The sequence below is a fragment of the Ambystoma mexicanum genome, chromosome 4q (genome assembly GCF_040938575.1).
Source record: "Ambystoma mexicanum isolate Mex_15411 chromosome 4q, UKY_AmexF1_1, whole genome shotgun sequence".
NCBI classification, from domain to species: Eukaryota; Metazoa; Chordata; class Amphibia; order Caudata; family Ambystomatidae; genus Ambystoma; species Ambystoma mexicanum.
In genome coordinates this window covers 795542321-795556739 of record NC_090928.1, presented here as the reverse complement: position 1 = coordinate 795556739, position 14419 = coordinate 795542321, and the positions used below count along the sequence as shown (strand labels likewise).

General features: G+C 44.8%; 1 pseudogene; it reads left to right on the top strand.

Moving 5' to 3' along the window:
* Positions 1-12685: 12685 nt before the first annotated feature.
* On the top strand, positions 12686-13602 carry LOC138467295 (putative transferase CAF17 homolog, mitochondrial; annotated as a pseudogene).
* Positions 13603-14419: the final 817 nt, after the last annotated feature.

Below are 14419 nucleotides of genomic sequence, written 5' to 3'. Positions count from 1 at the left end.
CATCTTGGGGGTCAGACTGTCTGGCTTCCGGCCAGGCCATGTCACTGCACTTGAAGACCTTAAAAACCAGATTGCACTTGAAGACCTTAAAAACCAGATTGACGACCTCAGGGATGAAGGGAAACCTACCCTGCTTCTTCTCCTTGACCTATTGGTGGCCTTCCACCTAGTCGATCACAAAATTCTTTGCCATCAACTAGCCACCACAGCATCAGTTTTCACCAGAAGCTACGACCTGCATCGCCTCCTCCTTTGAAGGAGCAGCTGAGAAGGTCTTTGCCGAAAATGCAAGCGCTCCACCAACCCCATTCAAATGTGGAGTTCCATAAGGATCTTGTGTCTCTCTCACGCTATACAAAATATTTACCAAACCACTCTTTGACTTCTAGGACTCCCTCGGCATAGCCTACACTAATTATGCTGATGACCTGCAGATTCTTCTGTCTCTCTGGAAGCTACCCCAATGACGCTGACACCCTGAACTCAGCCTATGCGACCATCCAAGTCTGGATGGCAATGCATGGCCTATGCCTGAATGACGAGAAGACCAAGCTCCTTCTGGTCGGCCCATCCTCGGTGCTAAAAAAAACATGACTCACGATGCTCAGCATTTGACATTGATGGCACTCAGATTCCCGTCTCCCCAGTAGTGAAAACTTTAGGAGTATACCTTGATATCACCTTATCCTTGACTCGACAGGTGAATGCGATCTCATCCTCAGCAGTATACACTACCAAACTGATAAATGCTGCCAGACCTTTCCTATCCACTGACAGTTCCCTAACGATTGCTCAGGTTGTGGTAGGTTCCAGCCTAGACTACTGCAATGTACTTACTCTTTGTACAGTCAATCCAAAACACATTTTGACCGCCCGAAGAGCCGTTCATTGGCTCCCTAAACAAGAAAGGATCAGATTCAAGACCCTCTCTATCATCCACAGGTGCATCTCGGGATCTGCTCTGCCTTACTTGTCCCAGGAAATGACCAAAACCCACTTGTCTAGATCCACTAGAACGCCCTACACCCATCGGCTGGTCCAGCCCAAATTCAAACGTGCCATAGCGGGAGGTTCAAGATTTCCCTCCATTGCAGCCAAACAATGGAACTCCCTCTCTCTTGCATTGAGAGCTGAAGAATCCCATTGGGTTTTTCGCAGGGCCCTCAAAACCTGGTTGATCACATAGTGGCTGAACAACCTTCTGCGTTTCTGCATGTAGCACACCATTGTATTCCATTACCTCTGTCTGTATGCAACTGTATCTTTATGAATGTAAGCCTCCTTGCCTAAATGGCCACACGTGACTGGTTCCAGCAACATCGCCTTAATGCCTCCAGGTTGTGTGCGCTTTACAAATGCAAAAATAAATAAATAAGAAGGGATAATGTGTCCTATTTACAGCAAACTTTGGCCGAGCCAATACGTTTCTGCTGTCAAATGTCAAGTGCAGCCACAAATGCACCAATAATTCTATCATACTAGCCGGGTCTGTGGCTCAGTGGACTAATGCATCCACCACAGGGTCCTGTGTTTGACCTCATGGTCACAGGTTCGAATTCGGCAGGTCCACTCAGCCCTTCATCCTTCTGACGTCGATAAAATGAATACTATTAACTTGGCCAATAATAAACATCTATTATTAGTGCCAAGATGCCCCTTTGGGGGTGAACGTGCGCTTTCCAAATACACCTGTTATGTTATACTCCTGTCATAGTCACTTTGTGGTAAGGTATAACCCCATATGTACAGCAACTATCATCCTATTCATCTACCATATACAACTTCCAAATAAATAAACGTGTAGTCATGCAGGGAATCATTGAGTTGCGAGCCACACCATTTCTCTGGAAATTTTCTGTTGAATTGTTTCCTGACGGCATCTTGACTGCAACCAATGAGGAAGAAACACATTTTTTTAATCTGCTTTTAAATCTTTTTTTCCACAAATCATAATTTACCCCAGTATGTGAGGGGTGTAAAAAATCACCTTTATTAGTCACCCACGTGGCAACTAATTGCGTATTTGTGTGTTTCATGATCTCACTAGCATTGTTTTAAATGTATGCATGTTTACAGTGTCAGTGTTTTGTATCGCCCCCATGACAGCAGAAGATTGCTACTGTATACAATCGATTGATGAGGCTGTGAGTAGTGACGACCACAGGGGAGAGTTGGGAGGGAAAGAGTGGAGCTTGCAGGGCACTGTCTACAGACTTAGAGATAATGAGTAGGAGGGTGATGCAGTGCACAGGGAGTGGGAAAAGTCACCACTGACATTTTCTTCATAGTGGTTTAAGAGATGTGCACAACCCATAGGTCACAAGCTGGATCCTGTAAAATTCCATTTAATGTCCTACCCATTAGGCAATTAGAAAGGACACACAGTTGAAGTATATTTCATGAGAAGAACCCTTCTTCAGCGGTACAAGAAGCTTGCAAAGTGACATTATTTAAACAGTCAGCATTCATTGTAAATTAAAACAATTGGCAATCTCCACAACCATCAATCCGTATTCCGAGCATCCAGAGGCATGGAAACTGCTCTTCTGAACACCTGTGAAGAACTGCTCGCATCCCTTGATTCCAACTCCCCTGCTGTCCTCATCCTCCTTGATCTCTCTTCTGCATTTGACACAGTGAACCACTCCATCCTCATAAAAAGGCTCCATGACACCCTTGGTATCTCGGAGCGGGCACTGGACTGGCTTAGCTCCTTCCTAACTGACTGCTCTTCCAAAGTCATACTGGGCACCTTCTCCTCTCCTCCTTCCTTCTCCATGTGCGGCATCCCCCAGGGCTCCATTCTTTCACCTTGGCTCTTTAACATCTACCTTACTCTGCTGGCGGGCCTCATTTCCTCCTTCACCCCCAACTTCCAGTGCTATGCTGATGATGCACAACTCTTCCTCAAACTTCCTACAGACGGCCTTGCACCCTCCATCATCCCTGACTGCCTCTCAGCCATCCAGGCCTGGTGCTTTTAATGATCTCTGCCTCAATGCCAGCAAAACAGATATCCTCTCTATTGGGACCCCGGCACCTGACTTCTTCCCTTCACTCTGGCCTTCTTCCATGGGCTTCCTCCCTGCTCTCTCTTTGGAAGCCAGAAATCTTGGAGTCTTCTTCAACTCCTCTCTCTCCTTCCTCCCTCATACTCAGGACATTGCCAAGAAGTCCCACTTTCAGCTTTTCCTTCTGAAAGTAATTGTACCTTTCCTCACATTCCCCCAGAGACGCAATGTTACCCGGGTTGTGGTTCTTTCTAGGCTTCACTATTGCAATAGCCTCCTCCTTAACCTACCTTTGTCCACTCTGCGACCCCTTTAGCTAATCCAGAACCGGGCAGCAACACTTATCCTTGGTATCAAGCTCAGGGACTGCATCCCTCCTGCCCTACAAAGTCTTCACTGGCTCCCGATCATAGCACAGATTAAATTTGAAATCCCTCTGCATCATTCACAAGGCTGTCTGGGGCCGGGGACCACTCTATTAGCAACTCTTTCTGACTAAATATTCCCCCTCTAGACACCTATGTTCCTCTGGCACCACCTCCTTGTGTGTAAAGTGGTTTGCTAAACAGAGAGCAGGTGGTCGATCGCTTTGCGGGCTCCCTTCTTTAGAACAGCTTCCCACTCCCTCTTCGTCTTGGGCAGGACCTCCTTAAGTTCCGGAAAAGCCTCAAGACCTTCCTCCTTACCTATTCCTTCCCTCCCTCTCTCCCCTGCTAATCGCACAGTAGCTTCATTGGTGTGCAGGGCCCTTATGCATCCTCAGGGCCCTGACCTCCCACATCCTATCATCCCTTCTGCTGTCTATTCCCTGCACTTGTCTCCGCTCTCCCTCCACCACTGGAAGTTGCACTTAACTTTCTTCATAGCACTACACTTGCTGCTCTCCATGAGCACCACAACACCTATCCCATACCCCTCTCCCCTCTGCACTTGCATGTTCTGAACACTCACAAGGCATAGTAGGTTTGTCTCCCGCTCCCCATTGTCTCTTCTTATATTGTTGTATTTAATTATTTTACATTGTTGTAATTTCATTGTCTATCATCCTTTGTCTCCTCCCTGTTGCCCTGTGGGCGCTTTGAAACAGTATTTGCTTCCTGTATAAGCGCCCAACAAGTGACCAATGAATAAAATAAATAAGTTGCTTTCCTCTGTTCCTTAATTGTTCCATCCAAAAGTGACAGAAATGAAATAGGCTCTTTACAAGAATGTAATAAACACAACTGACACTTATTAGGAGCATATTTTAGTAGAGTTTACTTTGTTTTTTTAAATTTATTTTTATTTATTTATTGTGCAATAGCCAAAATTGGCTTTTAGCACATTTAGACAATACTGTACATACAAAAATAAAAAGGTAAAATTAATCAGCCAATTTACATAATCTATTTACAAATACTTAAATAAAACATAATCATACATCACTAAGAGCAGAATAAAATTAGAAAAAGGAAAAGATAAAGAAACATCCAAATCTCATACCAAATACATTTTATCCAGATAGAAGGAATGGGAGCCTTTGGATTTCCTCCCTTATCAACTCTTCCCAAGTATCTCAATCTGTTATTAACTCTAGTTCCTTTAGGGCTCTGCCCACCTCTGCCGAGAGACCCGACTTGTTACCCGAGGATAGTCTCGCCCAAATTTCATCGGTATTTAACCAAGATTCATTGTGAACAAATCTGCTAAATCTTCTGACCCTCATACTTCATATCCCAAGGCATTTAGACAGTAGATGTCTAGTAGTCTGAACTTCGTTACTATGACACCTATGACAATTTGGCAGAATCTCCCCTTCCTTATCTCTAGTGGCTAGTATTTCTAGAGTAGGAAGTAGATTTAAGTGAAATCTCAAAAAAGAAGTTCTGAACCGTGGGTTAGGAGACTTTTTTAAATAGGCAGGTACGACAGACAGTCGCTTATCCATCAATGTGAAGGAAGCTGATCTTTTAGCTTTCCTCATATTATCAATCGTGCCTATCCAGTCACACATCTTCATCTTTTCTTTCGCCTTTAATGGATTCTGAAGGAGCAGTTCAATAGCACACTCAGATCTAGACAATATTTCCAAGCATTTTTGCCTAAATCTAAACAGAACCCTATTCTTCCCAGATTGCAGATCAAGAGCCACTTCCTCAAAAGGGAGTTCTTTGGTGGATCTAAGATTAATCTATAAAGTGACATTCACTTCCATTCCTTCCATGATCTAAGTGATGGAAGACCAAGGTCATATCTTAGGCAGACCATGAGTACACAATCCAGCAGGCCCAAAGTGTGTTTCTACAACCCAGCTTCTATTGTGTCCCATTCTATGTCCATGGCTATACAGTTGTAATCCAAACCATACAGGACTATTGGAACTACCTTTCCTATATAAAATCTCAAAAGGTGAAGGATGGAAAATTTACCGAACTTGGATTTGATTTTTTTCATTTGGGCTCCCAGTTTCACTATCTTTAGGTCAATGGATATCAAAAAACTGTTCTTTTTTGGAAAGGATCTTAGTGTGGCTCCCAGATAGGTTAATTCTAAGACGACCTCTATCGATAGCTGATCCAAGTTCCACACATGGGTCTTAACTATCTTTTTCGGCCATTTGGATATTAAGATCTTGGATTTCGCAGGATTGATGGTTAAGTTGTTATTCCTGGCATAAGTTTCTAATGTGGTCAAGAGACGTTGCAGGCTGACTTGGGAATAATCTTTTGTGTTGCCAATGGATGGTGATGTTAAACCTATTTCCTGCAGCCAGCTCGCTAGATCCCCCATAAAGAGGATGAAAAGAAAGGAAGCTAATAGACATCCCTGTCTGACCCCTCCATGTATCCTAATCGAGTTTGACAAAAGGCCAGATCTATAAAGCCTCACACCCATAAGATTATTAGAATGTAACTCTCTCAGGTTCGATAGACTTGGGGGGGATCCCCCAGGCATCCAGTTTTTTCCACAGTAGGTCCCTATCAATCGTATCAAACGCCTGAGATAAGTCAATCCACGACTTCGCACCAAGGCAGCTAAGGAATAGCCCATTTAATGATGTAGATAGGCCCTTCCTAAAGCCTGATTGCTGCCTTGGTATAATTCCCTTGACTTTGGCCCAGGCTTCTAATTCCCCTAATATGATGCCTGAAAAGATTTTACTGTTGGCATTTAGAAGGGAAATCGGGGCGATAGTTTGAGGCCAGTCATCTATCGCCCTTCTTGAAGATAGGTATAACTATGGACTGTTTCCATGAGCCTGGGAGTCTCTTCAAAGTGATGATGTTGTCAAATAGTTGTTTTAAAACCTAGCCCAAGTCATTGGGTCCATTTTGAGGATTGAGTTACTCAAGCCCTTTGAGCCCGCCGCTCTAGAGGCTGAGGATTTCTTTACCAACAGTTCAAGGTCTAGGCTGGTAAAATCAATAGACCAACTGAGCGTTGCTTCCCTCTCCAAGGCCAGTGGTTCCTCGGAATCATAAACCTTGGAGAAGTGATCAATCCAGACCTGTTCCTGAATAACGGAATCCTGCTTCTGGTATTGAGTTACTTCATTAATTCCCACCACTGTCCAAAAATGTCTAGAGGTCCTAAGAGAGAGAGCATAAAGCATTCTCTCTCCATCTTGCTGCAACACTAGGTGCCTATGGGCACGTGGCCAGTTCCTGTAGTTGTTGTTAAGGTATCTAACACCTTCAGAATAAGCTTTTACACTTAAGTGAGATCTCTTTAACTCCACTCTTTGGTGTCTTAGTTCTTTCTTTTGAGCTATCATTTTGACATTAACGGAGTGTTTATGGATCTTATGAGATTTCTGTGAGAGAGGCTCCAAAGGGGCCAAATCAGACAAAAAGTGCAAAAAGACCCCATGGTTACAACAATCCAACAGTTGTTGAACAGATAGATGATTCACCCTCTTTCTCAATTCCTGATTGAGCCATTTTCCCCCTTTGGCAAGCTTCCTGATAGCATTGCCTGCACCGTTAGTGGAAAATTCATGATCATAGAACGGAGCCACTAGATCACCGTCATAGCTCAGGGACACCTTCAACATTGCATGATCATCGTTATTTCCATCCCCCACGTGAAAACTAAAGCAGCTATCAAAGATGTTTCTTGAAGCAAAGAGGTAGTCAATCGTGGAGAAAGAGGTACCTCTGTGCCAAAAAGGGGCATTCGGAATATCTCCCTAGATGTTACCATTAAACATGCGGAGATTCCACTCCCGCATGAAGTCTACCAACATTATTCCATTGCTGGTCTTCTGTTTGAAGTTTCCGACTTTGGATCAAGGTAGAAATACATTGAGATTTTAAATCCCCAGCAATAAAGAGATCATCTGCAGGGAATTGCAAAGAGCATTCAACTAGGCCGTCTGAGAGTGCATGCAGAAAGTCACATAAGGAGAGAATACCAGGATTCCAATACATATTTACTACCATCCAGCTTGGGCACTCTTTTACACCTCTTCTTGTCAGTCTCACCATAAGGATGCCCTGACTTCTATTTGATATAATAATAGGGGTTTTAAACACCTCATTGCTACAAGCCACCAACAGACCCCCCCATTGGCCCGCCACCCTCTGAGCCCAACGCCAACTGCTGGAAAATAGAGAATCCTTCAATTCCCCCCACACAAGTTATCCAAGTCTCTTGAAAGAAAATTAAATCAAATGTCTTGAAAATTGGCCTTCTTCTGGGTTCTTGAGAGAAGGAGGCATACCCTCTAGTATTCCCTGATACTACATTGATCTGTTTCTTCCCTAGAGCTTCGACTGGGTCATGCCCATCTTGAGAAAGACTTGTGAGATTATTTCATGGACCATTTCCCACACATTCAGTTGGCTAAATGCAAATCCCTCCTTATTCTTTTACTCCCAATGAGTGCTCTTGATTATCTGTCTGCAAAAATTGGACGGATGTTGGTACTGGGCAAACCTGGGAGATCTTCAGACCTCTCTGGTCCCAAGCTGCTGCCTCTGCCATAATTATATCCCAACCAAGTCTTGATTTCAGTAATATTTCTGCCGTATTCGTGTCGGTAGCAAAGGGGAAGCTCACTACCTCAATATCTGCTGATGAGAAATACTTAAGAGCAGGAATTTACTTCATTTCAAGCAGAATTGTGTAGCGATTTAATGGCATGTTATTTTGCGATGCTGTTAATTTTGTTGAGAGAAAAACTCTAAGGTTCGTATTCTGTTTGTCTAGATTGAATTTCCTCTGGGACCCCAGTACCATATGTCCATTTCCAGTTGGAATTCCACTGCTATTGCCAGCTACATTTCCAGTTACTAGATGTGCACTTTCCTGTTGCTCTTGTGGAGTTCCTTCAGATCTCTTACCCACAAATTTAATCGACACACTGGTATTTACTTGGGTTTTTTTGTTACTAGTACTCAAAGCCTTACTCAGGCTTCCAGAGACCACACTTGCTGATTTTTTTCAGGAAGATCGGTGCAATTTTCACCAAAGGGTTAGGCAATTTATTTTTCTGTTTAGCCAACAGAAAGATAGGTGCACTTTTCTTTGGTTGCTCGATAGGTCCGTTTGGCTTCCCACAGTTAATGTTCCCACTGTTTCATACTTTTCAGCAGGAGCCTGATCTTTTTGGCCTTTTAATTTGGAGATTTTATTCCCCTTTTTCACTTCGGCACCCTTCAATTCCTTCTCTTTCTGTCATTTTTCTTAAGGCCCTCCTTTAACTTTCGCAGGTGTTGATTAGTTTCTGAAGCAATCTGCTTCTTCTTTCGTTTGCCCTGATTGTTTGGTAAACAGACGGTTTCATTTATTACTCTCGCCCTTCTTTAATTCTTTTCTTTGTTGAATTTCCATTCAGTTTCTTTCTCCGGGGTGCTGACAGATCCGAATCTGAGGATGATATTTTTATTGGCAGCCCCAGTTCCAGATCTAGTTTGAAAGGTTCACTATCCACCATCAGGGCCAGTCTTAAGAACTTCTCCATTACTGAAGCTGAGAGAGGAGTCTCATTTAAAATTACCTCTAGAATGGTTTTTGGGGGAGTTCCTTTAGCTCCATCCTTTGTCGGCTGTTCGTGATGTTCAGATTTCTCTAATAGGCTCACTGACACCCTTTTTAGGTCCCAACACAGTTCTGTCAAGTGATCCATTTTGCGAGATTGCTCTTTAACTTCTTTATGGAGGTCTCTCATGGAATCTCCCATTGACTCATTAACAGCTGATTTTAATGCCACCATAGATATTTCATTTAACTCCAGATCTTTTGTAATCTCCATTAATATGCCCGCATGGTGTTGGACCTGTGTTTTAAAATTTTCAAAGACCTTAACCAAGGAGGTCAATACAAAATTTAGGGCTATTATTGTCGGTGGTGCAAGTTCCTGAGATATATTTAATGGTCGGTCGCTGGACATCGATTGAGCGATAGGTGACACGTAGGTGGATTTTTGTGGATAGGAAAACTTTCCTTGCTCCCTTTCTTCATCTGACCTCGATGTGTCCTTGGAGATCAAGGCCAGAACCAACCACAGATTCCAGCTCCAACATATCTTCATCTCTCGGCTCACTGAGATTGCTGAAAGAATGAGTTGATGAGACCTCTGTTTGCACTGGACCTACCCCTTGATTAAGTAAATAAGCCATAGTACAGTTCAAAACGAGCTCAATCGTTGACACTAGGTGGCTTGAGATCACTCTTTTCATGGTAGTTGTCCTCAATCGAGATTACCTTGAAAAAGGGCACGGATGGGGTGGTTTAATGGCGTAGACTCGCCCCCAACCTGCCTTTTCTGTGCCGATAAATCCTGAATTCCCGACCCTGTTGGAGATTGGTTATCGGTTGGGAGACATGGGGATGGGAGAAAGATACTCCCTCCTGACTTGTAGGGTTTGAACGAGGATGTACTTTTCCTCCCCCTGTCAAGGCGTGTGTCTTCTTGCCTACTTATTGCTTATTTTGCATATTGCAGCTGGCTTCGGATCCAAGAGCTGAGCTGCGCAGATCATACATTTTTTTAGGCAAGATATAGGGCCCCCTTTTGCTTGGGTCAATGGCCAGTGGCCTGCAGTCCCCAAGTCAAGCACAACCGGTAGGGTACGATTTCAGTTTGGTAGAAGGTATAAATCCGAATGGCTTACTCACTAGTTTCTTCTATATTCTGAGCTGTAGACTCGGGTCAAAGGCTGCGGGGCCCGCAGTCCCCGAGACCGGCATTGAGTGTGCCTTGCACAACTAACGTCCCCCTTCGCTGACTATCAAGTCAATAACAGTGTGGGAGCTAGAATTCAGGGTATATCCGTCTGAGCTCCCCCCCAATCCGGGCCCGTCACCAGCTTTCAGTTTAATAGACTGGTACAGGCACACAAGGGACTGGCGGGAAGATTCAGCATCAGCTGGTTTTCCAAGTTATAGAAATTTCAGTTCAATCAAATCCAGGGACAATAATTAGCGCTAAAGTATCTTACTTCTTTTCCTTGTTCGCTGGGTAGCCGGATAGCCAGAGCATTGCCTCAGTTCAATTGAAGTTTGCAGAAGACAACATCCGTTAACTCAGCAGTCCCCAGTCCGCCGTCTGTCGTTCCCAGACGTGCATGGACTGCACTGACTGCCTCTGCTCAACTCCACTCTGCTTCACTCTGTGAAGCTTCAGCGTCCTTAAAGGCTCCTTCCAGCAACAATAGGCAACGTGGAAAGACTCTGGCACACGCATATGCACTGACTGCCTCCACTCAACTCCACTCCACTTCACTTTGCAAAGTTTCAGCGTCCTTAAAGGCTCCTCACAGCAACCATAGGCAACGTGGAAAGACTCTGGCACACGCACAGGCACTGACTGCCTCCACTCAACTCCACTCCATAGAGTTTACTTTGATGTAACTAATTAAAACATGATTGTGACAGAATATCATCTGTGAGGGTGCACTTTCTACATATGCTCTATGGTGAAAAAGTGGTTTCTGTAGTTACATCCATAGTGGATACCATAAGAAGTATACATATATCCACAATGTATGCTTCTGATGTGCACAGCCCAAAGGCACACCAATAGCTGAAAGATGAACTGGCCACATATCAGATACAAAAGTTACCCATCACTTCAAGAGTATTTATCCCTTCTACCCAGGAGGAGTCCAACGCTGTGAGCTAGGGAGGTGAGCCTGCTCTGCACGACCCTCCCCATCGGTCTGGGTAAGTGGGACTTTGCTGGGAGTGATTCCCCCTTAGGGGACAAGAACTCTCATTCCCACGAGGAACGTCCTATACCAGCAACAATATCTGCTTATATGGGATTATCTTCTGTATCCGGTGAAACGTCTTCTTTTCTGCTGACTTCAGGTAATGCTGAATCAACTAGGAAATCTGAAGCCAAACGTAACGCCCATTTGCAGTCTGACGTTTATGTAACTGAGACAAATAAATTGAGAGAAAGAAGAGAGACATACGCAGGGGAATCACTCTGACGTTGTTGTTCCTTGGAGGACAGAGCAGTGAGGAACTGTGGAGCCCATGGTTGTCATTGAAGGAGAGAATGCCAGCCCAGAATGCCAGAAGACTGGTATTGCAAGCAGGGATGAATCCGCTGACAGGACAGAGTCCAGGAGACTGTCCATTGTAGTGGCATGACCAGAGGAGATATCTGGTGGGCCCAGGGCCCAGCAAATGATGCCGAAACCAACAGGAACAGGAGGAACAAAATCTCCCACCAGACAAGCAATGCTGAACAGCTAAAATTGATAAGATGCTTGGTGCAATTCTGTTGCAGAAACAGGAAGACGTAAAAAGAACCAGAGCAAAACCGCTTGGTCTCGATGCCAGACCTCAGCAGTCTAAACCCCAGGAATGAAGCTACCGGGGTAGAACACGAGAGGGAGAGGCAACAGAGGCTACAATCTACATATGAAATTAACTATAAGAATGATTGTGAAACCAAGAGAGAACCCAGGATTTTGCCAATTGTTACATTTGTCGAACACTGGAACATACTGGGAAAAGGCTTTGGAAGTCTTTTGATATTAAATGTAAGTACAAAGGCCAGCATTAGAAGAGTTACAAAAGGGGGGTAAACCAATGGAAAGGCCCCAGGAGTGATGAAACCACTATATGGAAAAGGAGGAGCAGGAGAAACCAAGTCCTAACTGAGAGAGACCTCAGTACAAGGACGGCATAGAACTGAAAACAAGAGGAAGAATCATAAAAGGAAAGTAAGATGTACAGTAAGGTCCTCAGGAAGTCTGGTAAATACCAGGAAATATTAACAGGAAATCTGTACTAGGCGCTATGGGAGCTCATGAGAAACCTTGTGAGAGTTGGGACTAATATTACTTATGAGCACAAAGATAACAAACGTTTCTTGTGGAGAAAGCCCTGTAGGGAAAGGTCTCACACTCGGCATCATTTTGGCTGCGCTACTGTCAGATTGACGTTAGCACTCTACGTAGACCTCTGAAATGTTTGATCAAATCTATGTGACAAGCTATATATTAATATTTACAATAGGTACTCATCTTCCATGAATACTAAAAAGAAGATGGAAACTGTGGATAATCGTATTCCTAAATAAAAACAAGGCTGATGTGAAGGAGGCCCCCACCCCCAAGGACATCTACTTTCTGATATGGAAAGTTGTTCATGATGTGGGGGATGTGAAGACCTCCCTGGCAGACCTTATAGTTAAGGTTTCCCACTTGGTTAACCGAGTGAAAAAAGTTGAAAAGATGTTTGAGGGATTATCCACTGAGATTGCTGGCAGCTTTACAGCATACAGCGATATGAAGAGGGAATGGACTGAGGTGAAAGCCAAAAACTTGGAGCTGGAATTGACCAGCAGGGTGCTGAACCTAAGGCTCAATGGAAGTCAGGACGAGGAGCAGAACGTCCTGCTGGAGTGTGACTGATCTGCATTGGATTCCACCTTGAAGCTCTTAAAGGTGTACACAAAGTTGATCTTTACCCCTGCCGATAGCTTTCCTTGTGGGCTGTCCTCCCCAGCGAGCCTACGGAAAATGTACCTAGCACCCTTCAATATTGCCAAAATGCCTCTACGTTTCTAGCACCTGACCCCAGGGTATCTGCAATGGGCTGGAAGGTGGTCACCAGCAAAGATGATCAGAATCTACCAGCTACCAGCTGTGTACCTGGAACTCAGATTGGAAATGTTAAAGAATACCACGCATACAGGTACCAAAAAGGCATCCCTGAAGGTTTGCAAGATCCTCTGTCAGCAGTTGCATTGCCGCTGGAATCCAACTTGGCCTACATAAATGGTATCAGTTTTAGCAAAGGCTGCTATATTGGGCAAAAGTTGACAGCAAGAACCCACCACACGGGTGTCATCCGCAAGCGTCTAATGCCAGTTCATCTTTTGCAGCCATTCCCTCCAGAATTAAGTGTCATCCCAAGTGGTGCAGAGATTTACACACTGTCTGGCAAATCATCTGGAAAGTACAGGTCTGGTGTAGACGCCAATGGCTTAGCTCTGCTTCGATTGGTTCAAATAAAGGAACAGCTCTGTGTGAAAATCTTGGACACTTCTTTGTATTTGACTGTTTCCTTCCCAGAGTGGTGGCCACAAGGTATCAAAAATGAGTTGGGCTTTCCAGAAGTGTAGGGTTACTTTATTTATTCAACATGCTTTTAGAAACCACCTGTGCCGGTTTCTATGATGAGATGTGAAAGCATAACATTTACAGGGTAATTCATAGAATTTCGCACAAAAGTGGCACACGCGGCTGGCGCACAGTGTCCCCGTGCGATACACTGCGCCAGCCGCGTGCGATAAAATCCTTTTCATCGCACAGCGTATTCATGGATTTTAGCCTCAAAAACCAGCCGTGGCGCAGAGTGGGAGTGGCGCAGCGACCCTGCAGCAGCGCCAGTTACGCCCCCAAGAACGCCCTAGCGCAAGGAAAAGCCTTCAAAATTCCCAAATCATCGCAAAGGGCTGCGCTAACCCTGGACCAGTTCACAGGGCAGCCAACAGCAAACCCAAGCGGGGAACGTATTTCAGTGGTTCGCGGGAAGTTTCACACGCGATTGTCCTGGGTACGTGTACATCAGGGGTGCGCGGGAAGTAACACACGCGATTCCATCAGGGTACGTGTATTCCAGGGGTGCGCGGGAAGTATCACACGCAGAATCAGCAGGGTACGTACATTTCAGGGGTGCGCTGGAAGTATCACACGCGATTCCATCAGGGTACGTGTATTTCAGTGGTGTGCGGGAAGTATCACACGCAAAATCAGCAGGGCACGTGCATTTCAGGGGAGCGCGGGAAGTATCACACGCGATTCCATCAGGGTACGTGTATTCCAGGGGTGCGCAGGAAGTATCACATGCAAAATCAGCAGGGTACGTGCATTTCAGGGGTGCGCGAGAAGTATCACACGCGATTCCATCAGGGTACGTGTATTTCAGTGGTGCGCGGGAAGTATCACACGCAAAATCAGCAG